This window comes from Pangasianodon hypophthalmus, chromosome 26 (genome assembly GCF_027358585.1).
Source record: "Pangasianodon hypophthalmus isolate fPanHyp1 chromosome 26, fPanHyp1.pri, whole genome shotgun sequence".
NCBI classification, from domain to species: Eukaryota; Metazoa; Chordata; class Actinopteri; order Siluriformes; family Pangasiidae; genus Pangasianodon; species Pangasianodon hypophthalmus.
Genome location: NC_069735.1, coordinates 7,389,026 through 7,397,645, shown reverse-complemented (window position 1 = coordinate 7,397,645; position 8,620 = coordinate 7,389,026). Strand labels below are relative to the sequence as shown.

The 8,620-nt window shown below is 36.5% G+C and overlaps 1 protein-coding gene across 2 annotated transcripts in view; it reads left to right on the top strand.

The window, feature by feature from the left end:
- Positions 1–1,917: 1,917 nt before the first annotated feature.
- mid1 (midline 1) overlaps positions 1,918–8,620 on the top strand; it is a 54,390-nt gene continuing 47,687 nt past the window's right edge. Inside the window, exon 1 of one of the 2 annotated variants that reach the window (XM_026932157.3) lies at positions 1,918–2,071. The gene's annotated coding sequence lies outside the window, so the exon portion shown is untranslated. The remainder of the gene's footprint in view (positions 2,072–8,620) is intronic. The other variant, XM_026932159.3, reaches the window with a different exon arrangement.

Here is an 8,620-nt window from a genome sequence, read left to right as displayed (position 1 = left end):
TTAAATCTTTATGGCTTTTCAGTTGGCTTATCATCAGTTTCTATGAAAAATCTGGTAATTCCATCTTATCTGCAAAGGGCTGGTGTGGGTGCAAGTTTTCAGTCCAAACAAGCACCTTATTCCACTTATTTAGTCAATCGTATAAGGTGTGGCTTCTATTTGGATTTTTCCTCTACTTCAATTTGAATGAAAGCCTGCAACTATAACATTGAAGAACACTGGTGTAACTATTCATTCTGATCTTTTGTTCAATGGACATAGAGGTAACATTGCTTCATGTAGAGAAACTAGGCCATGCCTTTATCACCTGCAGGTTGGATTACTACCTTGGTGCCTACTGGTTCCACCCACAGAAGAGAATGAGGGTATTAGTAGTGATAGAGTTCATGGAACATTTTCACTGTTTTCACTGACAATGTATAAAATCATTATACCCTTTACATTTTGTCATTATGGCATTCAGAAATATTCACTTGTGTTTTTGTTGTTCACAGAAATCCTGCAATATTATGTTTCTTAATGTGCATGTTACATCACAGTGTGCACGGCTTCCAGCACCAGCATGGGTAGCTAGTTGTATGGGGCAAATAGAAATAATGTTATAGCAAATAACACCATGTAATCCTAACTACATCCCCCCCCAAAAAAAACTAAAAAAGATGATCTGAATTGCAAAATTCAGGACATAAAAATATCCCAATGATTTTTTTCAACAACTTTGTAAGTTACCACCATAGCTTTTGTATGCTCAGGTCAGCAAACTTTGTCAGCTCAACTTTGACAGCTTTTGATTAATACATGTTTTCAGTAAAAATTAAAAATGAATAATTGCCTTAATAACTTCTATTGGGCACTTCAGGATTTTAATCAATAGTCTGTCTCTAATTCTTCATGAAATACTAATCATTATTGACTCTGAACAGTATCAACAGTATTTATCATGAACTCCAATCTGGCATCGCCATGTTCTCTATCTGCTTCAACATGCCATGTTCTTTTGGTTTTTGTAGTATTCTTTATATGTTTATCTATACATTTTATCTGTTAAGGTCTAGGAGAAATATAGATACCCAAGACTTAGTCACAGCCTTCTCTCACACTATCTGGTGCCATCAAAAGGAGAATGTTTTGGTCCTTTGGAACTTTACTCCTCTGAGGGAGTTTTTTTTTTTTTTTTTTTTGCCATACTTAGCTTGGTCACTAGGGGTCTGGATGTGGATTTCCGTAAAGCTGCTTTGTGATAATGTCTCATAATAATGCTTTACAAATAAAACTGAATTCAGTTTGGTTGGTCAGTTGAACCATTCAGTCATATTGTACATGTTTTACAAGGAAATGGACCAGAGTTGATCACCAAACACAAATAACTTCAAATGTGTTTCAGCAAACCAAACAAGCAGTCAGACACATATAGGCCACTCATATCATTATCTACAGACATTTCCTTTCTTTGTCTCTTCAACACCAAAAAAATACACAAAAAATACCAATGTGTGTGAACAGCAAAGTCTAACCAACTCTACATGGCAGACAATTAAGCCAGTCAATATTGAGATAATGGGCATCTCAGCATTGATAACTGTGGCGCCAGACTTCTCAGAGTGAATCCGACTACTCTCTCTTCCTCATTGTGCAGAGTGATGGAAAGTTCTCCACAGGAAACCCAAGCTGTGTACAGAACAGTTTCACTTGTGAGCACCCACCTCCCGCCAAGTTTCCCGCCCTTTTGTCTGCAGAGCAATGGGATGACTGCCATGTTCCGCTGAATGAAGTGTCAGGATCTGAAGTGAGGGGACGCCTAACATAGAGTGCCTGCTTAAGCCCTTCAGTCTGTTTTTATGCTTGTCCGAACATTGAGCCAGGACAAGAGAGGGGAGGGAGTGAAGAGGGAGAAGGGAGGAGGAAGGAGGGGAGGAAGGGGAAAACTGCACAAGTAAGGCACTACGACAGCTTTTCCCCATGCTCGATGTTTTGAATCTGCTGTCAGATTCATAGGAGCATCATCAGCATCCTGGGCATTCTCATGATGGCTCCTTCCTCCTTTTCCACTCTCTGGCCAAAGGTATAGCATGTAAGTATGAACTTTATTTGTCAGGGGAGCATGTTTCTGCTGGACTTCTAATAACTGGGAGTCCTGCTTTACAAGATGGGGGGGTTGGTGATGGAACAAAAACAGTATCCATGTGCTACAGTGGATGCACTAAGCATGCAGTCTATTGCCATTTCTCTGTGAGTATAAAAATCTGTTTTGGGTGAGTTTTAATATGAGATTTAAACTGAGCCTCAGTTAATTTTGAAGAAATGGTTAACCAGTGTTACTGAGTCTTTATGTGGCAACTAATTCACCACATCATGTTTCTTTGACTTGATTCATTTTTTTTAAATTATATTCACTAATTGACCACAAGCATTCAGAATATATATTCTCATACATATACCTATTTTTATTTTTATTTTATTACCTATGAATAGAGCAATTAGTATTGATTTCTGATTTATATGCTCTGACATCATAAGTTCACTCTGTAGGCCATAGTCATGTACACACCAGAGAATAAACACAGCCGATATATAACAAATGAGTTGTGGACCTGCTTCGTATTTCAGATTCTCCCTGAAGATATGGTATATGACACATTTGTTAATATGTTAATATGTTTATGGGGGCCAGGCTGTCACAGAAAACATTTTTGGAGTCCCAGAAATACCATATTGACTGCGCATCCTGGTCACATCATTGGTGATTTCTTTTACCATTATTACTGCTGTGTTTACACTGAAGATACCAACTTTACTTTGAACAAAACTTATTACTAGTGGCCATGTATCATACACGATTAATAATGATTTCATTGAACAATACAAAGTCGGCACATATTGCTGTGGTGCCATCATGTATGGTTTAGCATTTATTATTTTGGATACAGCAATATCTATAATTTTCTACTTTCTCAGCTGAAGCAATGGTCAAACCAAACATGAATAAAATTCGCTTGGCGGAAAAATAAATTCATTGAAGGTGAAAGATGTGCATTTGCATCTTGTAGCAGTGAACTTTGGCCTGTGAATTCAAGAGCTTCTGTTTTGTGAGCCAGTAGAAAACAAGAAGGTGACAATGTGATCTCTTTGGTTTGTAAAAAGAATTTGAGGAGGTGCAAATTATTAAGTATTGGTGAAACAAAGATTTTACTTTGCTGTTTTCTTATTGATGCTTGGTGCTTTTGTGAAAAACAAAACAAAAATTGGTTAGTTGGGTACTGTGTTACTCCTACATTCTTTCTAAAAGTAGCTGATGAGGAAAATAGAAAATCCAGTGAGGCAGTGGCTTAACACCTGTAAGAACTATCTTACTGTTAATACATGCAACTCAACAGTATCACATGATCAGTTAGTCTACATGGTCCACCTGGGAGAAATTCATTTAGGTGTGCAGGATGGACTGTGCTGTGTGTCGCCATTTAATATCATCCGATGTATACTATCATAGACTTGTCATTTATTAAAACTATTTGTGTAGTAATCGTGTAGACAGGTTGCGTGATTTGTTTGATGTTTTCCTTTCAGTAAAGTCAGTAAAGACCAAAATTCAAAGACCACTTTTTGGTCAAAGTTTGTACACTGCTCAGATTACAAAAAAATACGTCAGTTAATCAACAGTTAATCTTTCACTACAGTTTATTAGTGTCTGGACATCTGGAATTGTATAAATTGTATAAAGTACACTTAATTGTATAAAGTAAACTTTTCTGCAGATTGTAGTTAAATATCGGTTTAAATAATACATGTTAGCATCAAGGTTTTTGTAGTAAAATTGCTTTTTCTCTCTTCCTGCTAGGACTTCTTTATTAGCAGTGTTGGCACCTCTGCATACTACATTGGTACTATAGGGTAATTACATCCACTCCAGTTATATACCATATTCCTACAATAGTATTCCAATTGATTTAAGTTAATAGAATTAATAATATGACGCAAACTCAGGTACCCTACATTATTCGTGCATTACGATGCTCTTGGTATGCTTCAGTAACATATCTGTGCTAAGCAGGTCTCTGACATCTTAGGGCTGCATTGAATCAAAGTAGTGCTTAAGCCTGAATCAATATAAAGTGTTACACTGAAGTTGTTGTCAGGGGCTAATGACAGTTAGTGCTGTTGGGGCAGATAGCAGTACATTCATCTATCAAGTTCAGCTCAAGGGTAAAACTTACCTTTGAGGTGACACTGGGAGACAGTAGGTGATATTCTTAGCAGAGCCTCAAGAAGAAAAGAGAATCATGTGTACATGAGCTCTCAATCTGCAAGCTGAAGCAAGTTACTGTATTAAAGTGAAGCTGTTATCTTTATTTATAATTATTGGATGAGTCCATGCATATCAATCATAAATTTTATTGTTAACTAACAAATGGTGTGTTAGACCAGGAAAAATACATAAATGTTTAGTATGTTGGTTCCCCAGGCCTTGTATGGAAAACCACAGACTTAGAGTTAACTGGTCTAGCTCTAGCAAGCTTAAGTTCTATGCCTCTCAGCAGTGATTAGCCGGCGCCGTTGCCCTGGTTGGATACCAGGCCTTCTTCCCAGCACGATTTTGGCCTATGCGTCAGGCACGCTCTCTGATCTATTCACGGTGGAATAGTCCTTCTCATTCCGAAATGAAAGCCTTCCTTGTCCCTCTGCTATGGCTACTTCAGCCTGGCAACCATTCTCAAGCCTTCCTCCCTGGATTGATGCATTCCCCACATCAGTCATGAGCAGAATTTACAATAAAAGTGGAAAGTAATTTGTTTGCCATGGCTTTGGTTTCTTCAGTCTATTGAAAGAGATCTTGAGTGCTCTCCAGTGACCGAGCTCACAAAAGGGTTTGAGAGTGATGGGTCCGATTCAAGAAGTGCATGATAAGGAGAACATGACAGCATGGCATCTATTCATGTCTTCTATGAGATTCTTTTGTATGTTTTTTTAATATAAATTTTATTTTACCACATTTCAGCTAACATGGCAAGCTCTGATAGGCTTGAAAAACTGATTCTGCTTGTTACCATTTTGTCACATTTTATCACCATTTATGAGAATATGTTCGTTTACAGAGAAGAGCTTTTATAGATTTAAGGCTTGGATGACTCTAGCAAAACATAACCAAATATTTTTCTGAAATTATCACAATATTTCCTGCATTTATTTTAATATGATTCATATCAGATATGGCTTATATTGTAATGGGTTATAATAACAGTTGTAGGCAGATAATGAAACATGCTGATTTAATTTAGCTTGCTGTCATTTTTTTTCCACATTAGTCTCTGGTCTTGCCATATACATCACTTCTAAATAAATAACCTACCCATTCTGTTTCTAATTACAACTAACATGAACAGCAAACTCCTCTTTATCTTTTATATGCTGTGCTTAGTATTTACGGTGGCTCTGTAACTGAAGTTATGTGGGATCCAACAAAAGCAGACAAAAGCTATGCTATGCTCTGTCAATATCAGGCTCTTGATAAGTCATGGTCTAACTGGATGTTACATTTTTGCATCAAGTATGTCAGCATATTTTTCAACTATAGTCATGCCCATTAGGCAGATGTCCTCGAAACAGATGGTCAGTAAGGCTTGTTCCTCTGTGGTCTGCTGGGGATCAAGTGAACCCACAGAGATTCAGAGCAGAAAAGAAAATGATAACGTCAGTGAAATAAGTTTGTGTAGAGAAGGACAAGGGGAAAGTGTGAAGTACAGAATATTAGCGTAGTGTAGAGGCAAGCAGGTGCATTCAAAAAACACAGAACAACAGAAAATCAAGAGAACTTTTTTTTAAATTAAAACCCTTTGGCTTATGCATTTTATCAGGAATGTCTAGATAGATTTTTATTTCTTAGTGTATCATGCTGTGTCCAAATCATAATTAACTCATAAATAGCCCAATGTTTCCTATTTAATAAATAGCCAGAACACTCTTACCATTCTCTAGTTCCTAGTCCTGCCTTAGTATCTATGTATTCATGTAGCAGGCAGTGTTTTTGCATTTGCATGCAGCCTCATGCTCTTGATACATCTAATCAAATTGCTGTTACTCTCCAGGAGCAGCAAACTAATCTTGGTTCTGTCATCCTTTCCGTCTATGCTATTTACTTAGCATCCTGTGAATTTTCAATGATGTTCAATGATGTAGAGCCAAGTCATTCTTGAAGGGTAACTTGATTACAATGCAGGTCTGAGCTCGAAACAAGGCCATGTAATGCATACAGTGAGCTCTATTATGTGTGCAGGCGCACACCTAATTTGCTGGTGTAATGCTGATGTATTGCTAATGTCCCTCATGTGGATGTAGCTCTTCAAGCTGTAGTGTTCCCACTCAATTGCCTCAATGTCATTTTCACTGTGTTTGTATTATAGTATAATAATAATAATAACAATAAAAACATATTTACATATAAAATGTGAAAAGAATGAATTTAAATGAATTTATCATTAGGCACATTCATGAAACAATCTACAATCACTAATAAATGTATTACAATGCCAAAATTTTCAAATTCAAGCACAGGCTTAAAGGTCCCATCTTATTTCCCTCCTCCCAGTAGATGAGCAAACCCCATAACATAAATAGGCTACTTCACCTAGAAAAAAAACAACTGGCATGTTATTATGGAAACTCATATTAATAATAGAATAAAAAGTCTAACAAATGTTATTAAATACTAGACTCACTTAAAATATTGTTGGAGATATGCCAAGCAGCCGGTTATTTGTGCTTGTCATGGTCTTGGTCTCCTCTCTTCCACCTCCCATGGTGACAGTGCCATTGTTTCAGAATGCCTTAAAGGTCAGTTTACACTGAAAGCACGTCTGAAGTGTTTTTGAGTTGTGTGGCTCACAAAAAAGATGTGCTGCCATTTTAACCAACATTTCAATCCACACCAGTTCTGTGAGACACACAAGTCACACACAAATGCTACTCTATACATCCTGCTGTGTTTTTTATTTGCCAGGGTTTGCGTGTATGAGTAAAGCAGAAACTCTATAGAAATCTTTTCAAATCATAGACAAATATGATACCTAAGCCTTATTCTCTGTCATTCTGTCTATATTAGTTACTTTGTCCGTTTTCTTTTTAAATCCTTTGGATCTCTTTCTGGATTTTTTTCACTACTACGTTTTTGACTTTAAAAACAAAAATGCTCGTTCATGAGTCCAAGTCACTGCATTTATTAAACTAACACTAAAATAATGCTGTAAAATTCATGTGAAGACTGAAAATTCATTGGTTGTAAATGATGTCAGCCAGCTGGTTATTTATAACACAGAAATCTGTAAAAATCTATTAGTCTATTACTATAAAAACATCACTTTGCTTCACTGCACACACTCTACTTTAAAATGGAATAAGAAGAGCTGACTTGATTGGATATCACAGCAGCACATCTATACACACATTTTCATAATGTATTCATTTTAACCTCACTGAAAATATCAAGAATATGTAACCCCACACCATTATCATGAAAATAAATTACCGTCTGTAGGCTGGTGTCTTAATTGCAAACAATGATTGCACCTTAATCTAGTCTGTGAGGTATTTTTAAAATTATTTTTTATTCTATTTTATTTTATTTTATTTTATTTTATTTGCAAGATAAGGCAATCCTTGTTCCAGATGACAGTGGAAAAGCCAAGTAGAAAGGCAGAAGGCTGGCTGCTGGGAATATATAATGTAGGCTCAGTGTGTGATTTAAAGCCACAGATGTGTAATCAGCTTTAAAGTTCTGCTTCCTGTGGGGAAAACTGTATCTGTTTCAATGTCACAATAAGGGTGATTTTTACTTTAGGCTAGTGGTTAGTGTCACATACATCATGTACCAGGAAATAAAAAATAATACTTGATACAATGGATGAGTTAAGATTTGCTTAGCTTGGTATGGCAGGGATTGTGTGCATGTCATGAAAAGATTTGAAAGTTTAATGCGGAGTTTACAAACTGTACTGTATTCTGTGGTGCTTCCTGTCAACTACAATAAGAATGTGGGTCTGTGTACTTTTTAACCATTTCTCATTTTTGTCTGTAGAAAACAGAAACAGGAATTTGGCCCAAATCATCATTTAATCATTATTAGGTACAATCTCATTGTACCCAAGTGTCTAATAATTTTATCCATGTAGCCTAGATTGTGTTTGTAACCAAGAAGGTAATTTAAAAAAGATCTCTTTTGGCTTCCTGAAACATTATGAAAATCACTGATTCTAAATGCATTCAACACCTTTTCCATATGCATTTTATTGAATATTATTTATTTATTAAGAAATTTTGGCACAAGCCGAATCTTCTTTGTACAGAAAACAACGTTTTTATCTTTTCTTTCTGTTTCATCTCAGAAAATCAGAATAACATTTGTTAGGGACTGATTATCAAATCCAGAGAAACTTAGCCCCGGAAATCCATGTGCTATCAATAGCTTCTGATTAGACCATCAAAAACCTCTTCCGCTGGAACCAACCACTAACTGCCCTCAAAGAATGGCTCTAATGATGAGGTAATTCACAACTGCTTGGGCATTCCATCAAGTGATTGGCTTGTGAGTCTTAAAAGTGTTAAAGGCCTGGGCTCAATGGCTGATGTTGCC